The 12065-nt window shown below is 33.3% G+C and overlaps 1 protein-coding gene across 2 annotated transcripts in view; it reads right to left on the bottom strand.

The window, feature by feature from the left end:
- The window catches only part of DGKI (diacylglycerol kinase iota), a 565471-nt gene that overhangs the window by 515817 nt on the left and 37589 nt on the right, over positions 1-12065 (bottom strand). The gene's annotated exons all lie outside the window — the stretch shown is intronic.

Below are 12065 nucleotides of genomic sequence, written 5' to 3'. Positions count from 1 at the left end.
GTGTAATAACTAGATTGCTGAGCTTGAAGTCAGAAAGCTCTCGGTTCAAATTATCTGACATTTTTTAGCTATTTGACCCTGGGGAAATTACTAGCAATCTACCAAGTCTTTTGGCATCCCATAATTGTAAATTGAGGATAATAATATATAATAAAGAACTAAATGAAGTAATATATGTATATACACATATATATGTATGCAAAGTATTTTGAAAACCTTAAACACAACATAAATGTTTATTTTCTTAAATCACACAAATGGTCTGCATGTTGTGATCAGCATTAGTGGAAGGCCAAGAAAACCACAGATTCAATAGGCACAGTGGTTCTCAAACTTGTTTTCAGTATCTTTATCCTATTAAAAATTATTGAGGATCTCTCCAAAGTGTTTTTTTTATCTGGATTATATTTATAGACATTTACCATATTGGAAATAAAAACTCTTTTTGAATTTGTAGACCCTCTAAAAGGGTTTCAGAGATCCCCAGGATTCTCCAGACCATACTTTGAAAACCACTGTAACAGGGCTTCAGGTAAATGCTTTCTTGAAGGAGGGAATTGGATATAAGCCATAATATGGAATATGATATGAGCAATGAGCTCACAGATAATTGGGGAGATACGGCAGCTGGACTGGGAAAGATGCAGCTAGTGCTAATTTTTCCTCTGCCCTGTAAACAGGTAGAACATGGCACATTGGGAAAAACAATGTATTCAGAGTCAAGGCACCTTGGATGACATCCAGGCCCAACTATTTGCTACTTATATTCCATTGGGTAACTCACTGATGATGTTCTCTAAGTCCCAATCTCTTCAACTATAAAATAAAATGATGAGAATAGGTAATTTCTGAGGTACTTTCCAACTTATGGCTTATTGGAGTAATAACAGAAATGTAAAAGAAACAATATACTTGGAAACAAAGATACCATGATACACACTAGCAGCAACAGACCAGTCTGACATGAAGCTGTATGCTACGGACTTGCTCTTTTTGAAGAAAGAATCAAGTCCATCAATATTGTAAGAGACAAAATCAAAATTAGCAATTAATGTTTTGAATGGGGACTATAGATGTGAATAACAACAACAGTAATAGTTCATACTCTATGAGAATCAATCAAAAAGCATTTATTAAGTGCCTACTATGTGTCAGCCACTTTACCATCAAAGTATTAACCAATGCTATCTCTCGTTTTTAGTGATAGTGTAGCTTCAAAGGAAGGGATTGAGGAAGGATGTAGAATGGTCTCTACCAAATCTAATATCAAGTGTCTGAATGTCTGTGGTCCAGGAGGCCAACATACTCCTAAAGCCAACTTAACATCCATTCATTATTGTTAATGTAATTTCTCTATCAATTTCTCCATCAATATTCATTTAGTTGCCAAGGAAATGACATTCAGGAATGTTTAGGATAGGCAAGATTTTCTAACCCAAACCTCTAAATACACTCTTGTATTCCTCACATCCAGGCTGTTCTCGGGATACTCTGGATTATGAGAGAAATAGTGATCACTGACATTTATGTGGCACTTTAAAGTTAGCAAAGCACTTTACATGTATTATTTCATATGAGTTTCAAAATGGTTCTTCAAGATGGTAGACACTACAAAGAAATATTAGAACTGCCATTTTACAGATGAGGAAATTGAATCTCAGGATGAGTGACTTCTCTATAATCACAGGGCTAGTAAAGTAGTATTTGATCCCAAATATTCTTGACTCTAAATCCAGGACTTAATCCACTACATTTTGACACAATGGAGAGAGTGTCAGGCTTGGAGTCAGAAAGACTTCTGAGTTCAATTTTGGACTCAGACACTTACTAACTGTGTGACTCTGGGCAAGTCTTTTATTCCCATCTATCTCACTTTCCTCATCTATAAAATGAACAAGAGTAGGAAATGGCAAACCATTCTTCTGTCTTTGGCAAGAAAACCCCACATGAAGTCATGAAGAGACTTTTGATTGAAAATGACTGAATAATAACCCTCTTTCTCCACAACTCATACTCCAGATGCTAATACCTTACATACATTTTGAATATATTCCAAATCCTTATTTACATACATGCCTCTCCAATAAACTACAAACTTCTTCAAGGAAGGCAAGAGCTATTTCATTTTCTGTCTTTGTATTGCCAGCATCTAGGACAGTACTCGACACATAGTAAGCACTTAATAAATGCTTTAATATAGCTTGTTTGATGAATTGATGGACACATAACATATTGAGGGATAGATCATGCTGCCTCTTCCAGGATATCTGAAAGTCTTTGAACTTCATGCCCTTTAGAAGATCTATGAAACCAAATTTAGAAGAATATTTGTGGAGTTTTTTTTTTTTCTAATTCAAACCCACTCATACCTAGGAATTTTTGAATTTGAGTCTTGCCAATTGTGATCTCTATTTGAAGATGGAAAAAAAACAATTTCCTGCTTCAGGATATCTAAAATCCCTAAACAGTTTTTATTTAAGATAAATGCAAGCTAATCTACATAGAGACATAATATTCCTTCAAATACAGGATTTGTAAGCTTAAGGGGAAAAATATTTATAATGCAGTATAATGGGTTTCTCTAAACACAAAAATAGCATGGGATATTTTGTTAAACCACAAATCCTATATTCTCAGCCCTTATTTTAATCAATAGCTTCTATTTTCAATTCTCCTTGGCTAATGGAGCTCCAGAATTAAAGAGTACAAAGAAAGATAGAAGAGAGACAGATAAAAGGAGATGAAATCATAACAGGAGCATATATCTAATAGAGGATGGTGGCCCAGATGCTCCCTATATTCACTAAGAACAAAACTTAAAGAACTTTAATTACAATGGAAGACATTTAGGTTTGATTTCACATTGTATCATACTGTCAGTTATTAAGTTTTCACATAATATTGTTTTGGGAACTACTAAAAGAGATGTTGTCTTTTCTTCCCAGAACATTCTTATAAAGAAGAGTAGCCTCTAACATGGCTGAGTTCCACTATCCTAGTTATGTCTTTTGAGGGAATAAAACATTCTACACACAAGTTTCTATCTTTCTTGGCTTCAGGAATGGTCACTGTCCAGCCTGGTACTTACAGAATCTAAAAATACTTAGTGTGTGATGAGCATGTCCTCAATTTCCAGTTCCTTGACACCACAAAGAGAGCTGTTATAAATAGCTTAGAACATATAGGTTCTATTCCTTTTTACCTGATCACCTTGAGAAAGTGACATAATTGTGATATTGGGTCAAAGGGAATATACAGACATCTAGTCTAAGCTATATGTAAATAGAAGTTTCCTTTATAATACTGCTGAAAATGGTCATATAACGTCTACCTAAAGACCTGTAGTGAAGGAAAATCTACCGTCTCTTAAGGCAGCCCATTCAACTTTTGAATAGCCCTAATAGCCAAGAAGTTTTTATCTCCATCCACTCTTCCTGAGTCTCTCCTCTGGAGATAAACAGAACAAATCTAGTGCTTCTTTCATGTGACTGTACTTCAAGTTCTTGGATGTTTTATGCTTTGTCCTCTCTGCATAGGACTTGGCATTGATTGAGTAAGTGTACTCACTATATAAATATTTAAATTAAAATGGTTCCATTCTCTATATAAAGACCTCTGACTTTGAAGCTTGTGCCTAAAAACTCACACAGACAGGATCAATTTCACATATGAGAGGATATTTTAAAATTAATGTCATACTATGTTTGGTTCAAAAAGGCATACAGACTTAAAATACAATTTTCTCAAGAGAAAACTTCTTTCTGGCTCTTACATTGGCAAAAATGGGGATGCGTCCAAACTTAAGCAAAAGAACAATGAAACTCAACTTGAGTTATCATGACACCTCATATATAAAAACAGCAGTTGACAATGACACAATGCTTTCAAGTTTGCAAACTGCTTTGCATACTTTATTTCATTTGAAACTAACAACTAAACTGACTCTGAGAGATAGATAGTTATTCACCATTTTACAGATGAGATAATGGAGAGTAGAAAAGATTAAATGACTTGCCATGGCTCATACATGACCAACTCAATATTTGAAAATTATTTCAAAATATTTGAAAAAAAATAATCTTTTGGGCTGATACCGTATTAGCTACATTACACTCCCTCTTACTCTGAAGACATGGATTAATGTCAGGATAAACCAGTGTGGTATAGTAGGAAAACACTGGAGTCTGGAGTCTGGAAGCCTAGATTACAGCCCAAGTTCTGCCACCAGATAGCAATGTGACTTTGAGTGAGTTACTTAACATCTATTCTTTATAACTCATTTCTCTAATCCACAAAAGGAGAGGACTGAAAAAAACATTAATATCACACATTTGGATGGAATTTACCTAATTTAATTCCCATCTAAAGTACTAATTCCTTCCATAACCTCCCTAACAAATAATTATTCAATCTTTCTTGAGATCCAGTAACAACTAGCCCATTGTTTTCAGCTTTTATTGTTAGAAAATTCTTCCTTATATTGAACCCCAAACTGGCCTCAACTAGTTAATCAATAAGCATTTTTAAAAAGCATTGAATATGTGTTTATTCTTCAGACTACATCATATGTTTTAAGCAGCTTCCAATGTGAAGGCTTCAATGGGCCCTTCTTCAACATTAGTAAGCTCTTCCCAAAACCTCCACTTTGATGAAAGATCCCCAAATCCCCATCCCTGATTCTCTGGCCTTAGCCATAATGCACCTGCTTTCCCCTTGCTCCTCCCTTGCAGCCCATGTTCCCACTGATGAATTCTTCCTAGCATCTCTACTTTAGGAAAGCCCTAGACCAGACATGATGATTTTCTGACATTACCCATCATGTACTTTCTCCCAATTTTTCTTTAAAAAAAATTCATACATTTGAATTCCAAGTGTTTCCCTCCCCCTTTCTCAACACTATACTAAAGAAGACTAACATTTGACACAGATGTGTATGTATGTGAAATTATACAATACATAGTTCTATGTATCAGTTCTTTCTCTGGAGGTGGATAATTATTTTTCTTCATAGGTCATTTGTTGTTGATTTGAATATACATCTAACTCAGAATAGCTCGAAATCAATATTGCTGTTACTACATACAATGTTCTCTTGGTTCTGTTCCCTTCACATGTCATGATTTCATGCAAGTTTTTCCATGTTTCCCTAAAATCAACCTATTCATAATTTCTTACAGCACAATAGTATTCCATCACAATCATATACTACAACTTATTCAACTGCTTCCCAGCTGATGAATGTGTCCTCAATTTCCAGTTTCTTGACACCACAAAGAGAGATGTTATAAATAGCTTAGAACATACAGATCACCTTGAGAAACTGACATAATTGTGGTATTGCTGGGTCAAAGGGAATACACAGCTTTATATCTATTTGGCTATAGTTCCATATTGCATTGTAAAAATGATTGTTTTAGTTCACAGTTCCAAGAGAACATTAATGTCCTGATTTTTTTTCACATTCCCTCCAACATCTGTCATTTACCCCTTCTATCATTTTAGCCAATCTGATAGATGTGAGATGGTATTTTTAGCTTGCATTTGTCTAATCGATAATGATTTATATCATTTTTTCATATGATTACAGATAGCTTTGATTTCTTCCTCCAAAAACTGATTACTCATACTTTGATTACTTATTAATTGGGAAATGACTCATATTCTTATAAATTTGACAAAAATTTTATGTAGTTGAAGTATAAGTCCCTTATATGAGAAATTATAATTTTTCCCATGTCCTGTTTTCCTTCTGATTTTATCAATTGAGGAATGATTCATATTCTTATAAATTTGATGATTTTTATATAGTTGAGATATAAGTTCTTTATATGAGAAATTATAAATTTTCCCAGTACCCTGCTTTCCTTCTAATCTTAGCTATATTGGTTTTATTTTAACATATTCTTTCTAACAATGTAATCAAAATCATTCATTTTACATCTCATAGCATTTCTAGTATAATATTAAATAATATTGGTGAAAATAGGCCTTCTTGTTTCATTCTTAATCTTATTTGGAAGGCTTCTAGTTTAGCCCCTTTGCAAATAATTCTGATGGTTTTAGGTAGATGCTTCTTAACATTTCGAGAAAAATCCATTTATATCAATGTCTTCAAGTGTTTTTAATAGGAATGAGTATTGTATTTGGTCAAAAGCTTTTTATGCATCTATTAATTTATATCAATTTTTATTACTGATATAATCAATTATATTAATAGTTTTCCATATATGAAAACACTGTGCATTCCTGTTATAAATTTCATTTGGTTATAATATACAATCTTTACAATATATTATTGTAGTTTTCTAGCTAGTATTTTATTTAGGATTTTTACATGCACATTCATACATAAAATTGGTCTATAATTTTCTTTATCTGTTTTTGTTTTTCCTTGTTTAGGTATAAGCACCATATTTGTTTCATAGAAGGAGAGTAAGCACCATATTTGTTTCATAGAAGGAGAGTTTAATATGACACCTTTTTCTATTATTCCAAATAATTTATTTAATATTAGAATTAGCTGGTCTTTAAATATTTAGTAGAATTCACTTGTAAGCCCATCTGATTCTCAAGCTTTTTTTTTTTTTTATGACACTCACTTATGACCTGTTCAGTTTCCTTTTCTAATACACATTTATTTAAATATTCTATTTCTTCTTCTGTTAATCTGGGCAGTTTATGTTTTTATAGTATTCTTCCATTTCATTTAAAATATTAAATTTATTATCATATAATTGGGCAAAATAACTCTAATAATTGCTTTAACTTCATCTTCAATAATTCCATGGTTTTCTTACATTTAATTTTATTAATCTCACCTTTAATTTTCAGAATTTTCAATATGATATTGAGTTAGAGGTTTATGATATGTTCTTTTTCTAGTCTTCTTTTAATTGCATATCTAGATTTAAATGCAATCCGATACAGATTGATCTATTCTTGTTCTAGCTTATTGACATAAGTCTTTAGAGATAAAATTTTACTCTGATTACTGCTTTTGCTGAATATCTTAAGTTTTCATATTATTTCATTATTATCAATTTTTAAAAAATTTATTGTTTCTATGACAATTCTTTAATACACTTTTTCTTTAAGATTAGATTATTTAGTCTGCAATTAATTTTCATTCTGCTTCCATAATACTTTATTAAATTTAATTTTTATTGCATTGTGATCTGAAAAATATGGATTTAATATTTCTGCTTTTATGCATTTAACTATTGAGTTTTATATCTTAATACATGGTCAGTTTTTGTAAAGATGCTATGTAATGTTGAGAAAAAAAAAAGGTATATTCTATTCCTTTGGGAATAGAATCCTCTCCAGATGGTTATCATATCTAGCTTATCTAAGATTCCATTAATGTACTTGAGTTCTTTTTTATTTATTTTGTTAGATTTATCTAGTTCTGAAAGGGGAAGGTTCAAATCCCCTTACTCTTTTGCTCTTGCTACTTCATTTTTCTTCTCTTTTAAAATCTGAAAAAAAAAATTGGTGTATATATGTTTAAGATTAACATTACTTCATTACCTATAGTACTTGTTAACATAATATATAGTCTCCCTAGTTATCTCTTTCAATTAAATCTATTTTAGCTTTAACTTTGTCTAAGACTATGATTGCTACTTCTGCTTTTTATATATTGGCTGAAGTATGACAAATTCTACTCCAATCTTTTATTTTTACTCTGTGTAAATCTTTCATATTTAAATGTCTTTTTTATAAACAACATATTGTCAGAATCTTGTTTTTGATCCATTCTGTTACCTATTTCTGTCTTATGAGTGACTTCATTCCATTCATTTCAATATTTAATTACTAGTTATGTATTTCCCTCCATCCTATTTTCCCTCACTGTTTATCCTTCACTTTATTCTTTTTATCTATCTCCTCCTCATAAATCTAATTTTCTTTTGACCACTGCTTCCCTAATCTGCATGCCCTTCTAAGATTCTCTCCTCTACCCTATCCTCTTGCTCTCCTATTTCTCTATAAATTAAGAAAAAAAATTATGCCCTAAAAAGATAATATGTTATTCCTTCTTTAAATCATTCCTTAGGAGAATAAAATTCCCACCCTAAAAGCCTTTCACATCATCCACTGCACTGTAACAGTTCTTCCCTTCATACCGGTTTTGAATGAAATAATGAAAAAATATCTCTCCTTATCCAGTTTTACTTTTTAGGATCATCTCATCACAAACAACTCAAACCCATGCCTCCATTCTATGTATACACTTTCAGACTCTCCTTAGAATGATAACAGTCTTAAGATTTACAAGTATCATCCAGCCATTCTGGAGAGCAATTTGGAACTATGCTCAAAAAGTTATTAAAATGTGCATACCCTTTGATCCAGCAGTGGACTTATATCCCAAAGAAATCTTAAAGAAGGGAAAGGGACCTGTATGTGCAAGAATTTTTGTGGCAGATCTCTTTTGTAATGGCCAGAAACTGGAAACTGAGTGGATACCCATCAATTGGAGAATGGCTGAATAAATTGTAGTATATGAATATTATGGAATATTATTGTTTGGTAAGAAATGACCAGTAGGATGATTTCAGAAAGGCCTGAGAGATTTACATGAACTGATGCTGAGTGAAATGAGCAGGACCAGGAGATCATTATATACTTCAACAACAATACCATATGATGATCAATTCTGACGGACGTGGCCATCTCCAGCAATGAGATGAACCAAATCAGTTCCAATACAGCAGTAATGAATTGAACCAGCTACACCCAGTGAAAGAAATCTGGGAGATAACTATGAACCACTACATAGAATTCCCAATCTCTCTATTTTTGTCTGCCTGCATTTTTGATTTCCTTCACAGGCTAATAGTACACTATTTCAAAGTCTGATTCTTTTTGTACAACAAAATAACTGTTTGGATATGTATACTTATATTGTATTTAATTTATACTTTAACATATTTAACATGTGTTGGTCAACCTACCATCTGGGAGAGGGGATGGGGGGAAGGAGGGGTAAAATTGGAACAAAAGGTTTGGCAATTGTCAGTGCTATAAAATTACCCATGCATATAACTTGTAAATAAAAAGCTATAATAAAAAAAATTTACATGTATCATTTCCCCATATAAGAAGTAAGCTTAACTTTATTAAATGCCTTATAATTAGGCTTTAATGTTTACTTTCTTATGTCTCTCCTAATTCCTATAAGCTAAATTTTCTGTTCAGTTCTGGTTTTTTTTCCTTGAGAATACCTGAAAGTCTTTTAGTTCATTAACTATCCTTTTTTTTTTCTTTGCAGAATCACACTCAACTTTGCTGGGTGGATTATTTTTGGTTACTAACCCAGCTCCTTTGCTCTTTGGAATATTACATTCTATTCCCTTTGGTCTTTTAATGCAGAAGTTGCTAAATCTTATGCTATACTGACTATAGCTCCACAATTTTTAATTTGTTTCTTCATAGTTCCTTGTAATAAAATTTTCTATTTCAACCAGACCATACTACCACCCCAGGGATCAGATCTTTCTTAATATCCACCCAAGTTTTCTTAGGTTAGATGACTATTTTATCTCAATTTTTAAATATCTTTCCTTGTTTATTTAATAGTTGTGTGATCCAGACAAGTCATTTGCCTTCTCTGTGCCTCGATATCCTTGTCTGTAAAATGATAGCACTGGATTCAATGATCTTTAATAGTAATATCTAGCATTTATATAGAACTTTAAAGTTTGCAAAGAACTTTACATAAATTATCTCATTTGATCCTCACAACAGCCTTGCAATATAGGCACTGTTCCTTCCCCTATCTTTCAGATGAGGAAACAAAGGAAGAAAGAAAGTAAATGAGTTGTCCACAATCAAAAACTAATGTATGGAATAAGATTTGAATTCAAGTCTTCCTAACTCAGAGTCCAATGTTCTACCCACTCTAATATTTAACTTCTCTAAAATCCCTTTCAATTCTAGCTCTATGATTTCAGGTAGAACTTTCCATTTTTATTCCTATCAAATTTTACTTTTTAAATTTGCTCTCCCTCTGGATAAATTCAACTTAATCATTTTATCATGTTGAGATATTTTGAGATGTCTACTCTGTTATACATTGTATTAGCTAAGTTTTCTAGCTTTATGTCATTAACATGTTTAAGAAGTGTATTGTTTTTTTTTTTTTTTACCTTAAATCACTGTCAAAAATGTTGAAGACAAAAGACCCAAGGGCTGAGCCCTACTTGATACTGATCCATTAATCAATGCTTTTTAAATCTTATCCTTCCATTAGCTCTGAATCCACCTATTTTATTATTATCCAGCTCATATCTCTTTCCCTCTTATACTGGATATATCTCACTCATGTTTTTCTTGGTCTATCAGCCTAATAACCTTGCCAAAGAAGGAAATGAACTTAGTCTGGCATGACTTGTTCTTAGTAAATCCTTGCTAGTTCACAGTGCTCGCCACTTCTGAAGGTTCACAAACTATGCTTTATCTGTTCTGCAATTTTTCCAGGAATCAGATTAACCAGGTTATGGTTTGAGGGATTCTAAAATTCTGCTATATTGGCTATATTCTTCCCTTCCATAATTGCTACAATATAGCTTCAGTAATCACATCCAAATATTCATTCAGCACCCTGTCTAGAATATAATTCACCAGTGTCAAATGAACTCACTGATGGCAGTCACAGGACACTCACTATCTTTCTTTTCTCTTATCTTGGGTTTCAGTTCCCTCTTTACCAGCTGAACTGTTCCTTCCAATTATAATAGGATACAGTTATTAAACAGATATATTCTTTAAAGGCCTCTGCTTAGCACCATATATTCACGGTCATTTGTCCCAGGCTCCAGGATATGCAAAATGTGGTGACCAACAGATATAGAACTAATAGGATGGGAGAAAAAAAATGAAGCAAATTTCACATCCTGGCATAAGGACAAAGTGCCTCTCAGATTCTAATCACACAATTAACTTCCCCTGCAGTTTTGAGAAAGCCATTTAACATATTTTCCATGACTCTGCTATGAGCACAGGATAAAAATATTTCACTCAGTTACAAACCCAGGAAATATAGCATGTTGCCCTTCACAGATGGAGGTGATATTGATGACCCCTATCTGGAGGACATTCAACCCCCAGGAGTAAGGATAGGGATGAATTTGTATTGTTCCTTCCCTATTCACTCTTCCAGCATCCCTTTGTGATCAAGCACAAATCAGGCTCATTAGAATTTCACATCTGCTAGGTCTCATCCAGCCAAACTGGTGGTTGGGGTTAAGTGGGAAATGTGTGGTTGTGGAACTGAACAAAATCACTGGCTTATCCAGAGATTATATCCTCCTTTTGCTTCCAGTCGTGCAGTAGCAAAGACAATTAGTTTCCTAATATATAAGTTTCTCAGACATTCCCATAGGATATTGCAGGTAAAAGTGTAATGAATATCTGCTGTTAAACAGGTTATACCCACAAAGCTGCAGATGGCTTTAAAGTTCACTCAGCCATCTCCATTACCAGACAAATATCCATTACATGTACCAATAGATGGTTTTGACATTAAAATCAAAAAGATGACTTTAGATATGGGTCACCAATCTATTGCCAGGGCAAAAGCTCTATTGGGCCATATCTGGTGTCTATCAAATCACTCTACTTCAGAAAACATTCATTACTCTGAATAGGAAAATCCCTAAAAACAGTGTTCTGAGTATTGAATGCCTCATCAAAATCAGGATCATTAGAAGTTCATATCTGCTAAACCTGTCTAAGTATATTTGTATAGCTAGTTACAGTACTTTTTAATGCAATCAAGTAACCCATGGCATCATATACATGAAGCAGAAAGAGATAGGAGTGATGTGTTTCTAATAAAAACAAGATCCAACTAAAGAATATTTCTTTATAACAAGGGTTGAACAAAATATGGGTAAAGTTTCCATGCCTGCTTCTGGCCAAACACATGTGGATGACTCAGTGTGGTGGAGGCTCGGGGTTCAGAGATGACAAAGCCAGCTGCTGCCAGACATGTGTGACTCAGCACCAAAAGGACTTGGCACTTGGGGATGATTCAGTGAACCCTGAGTGGTCCCTTG

The sequence above is a fragment of the Antechinus flavipes genome, chromosome 5 (genome assembly GCF_016432865.1).
Source record: "Antechinus flavipes isolate AdamAnt ecotype Samford, QLD, Australia chromosome 5, AdamAnt_v2, whole genome shotgun sequence".
NCBI lineage: Eukaryota > Metazoa > Chordata > Mammalia > Dasyuromorphia > Dasyuridae > Antechinus > Antechinus flavipes.
The sequence above is the reverse complement of the archived record's forward strand: the minus strand, read 5'-3'. Positions and strand labels throughout refer to the sequence as shown.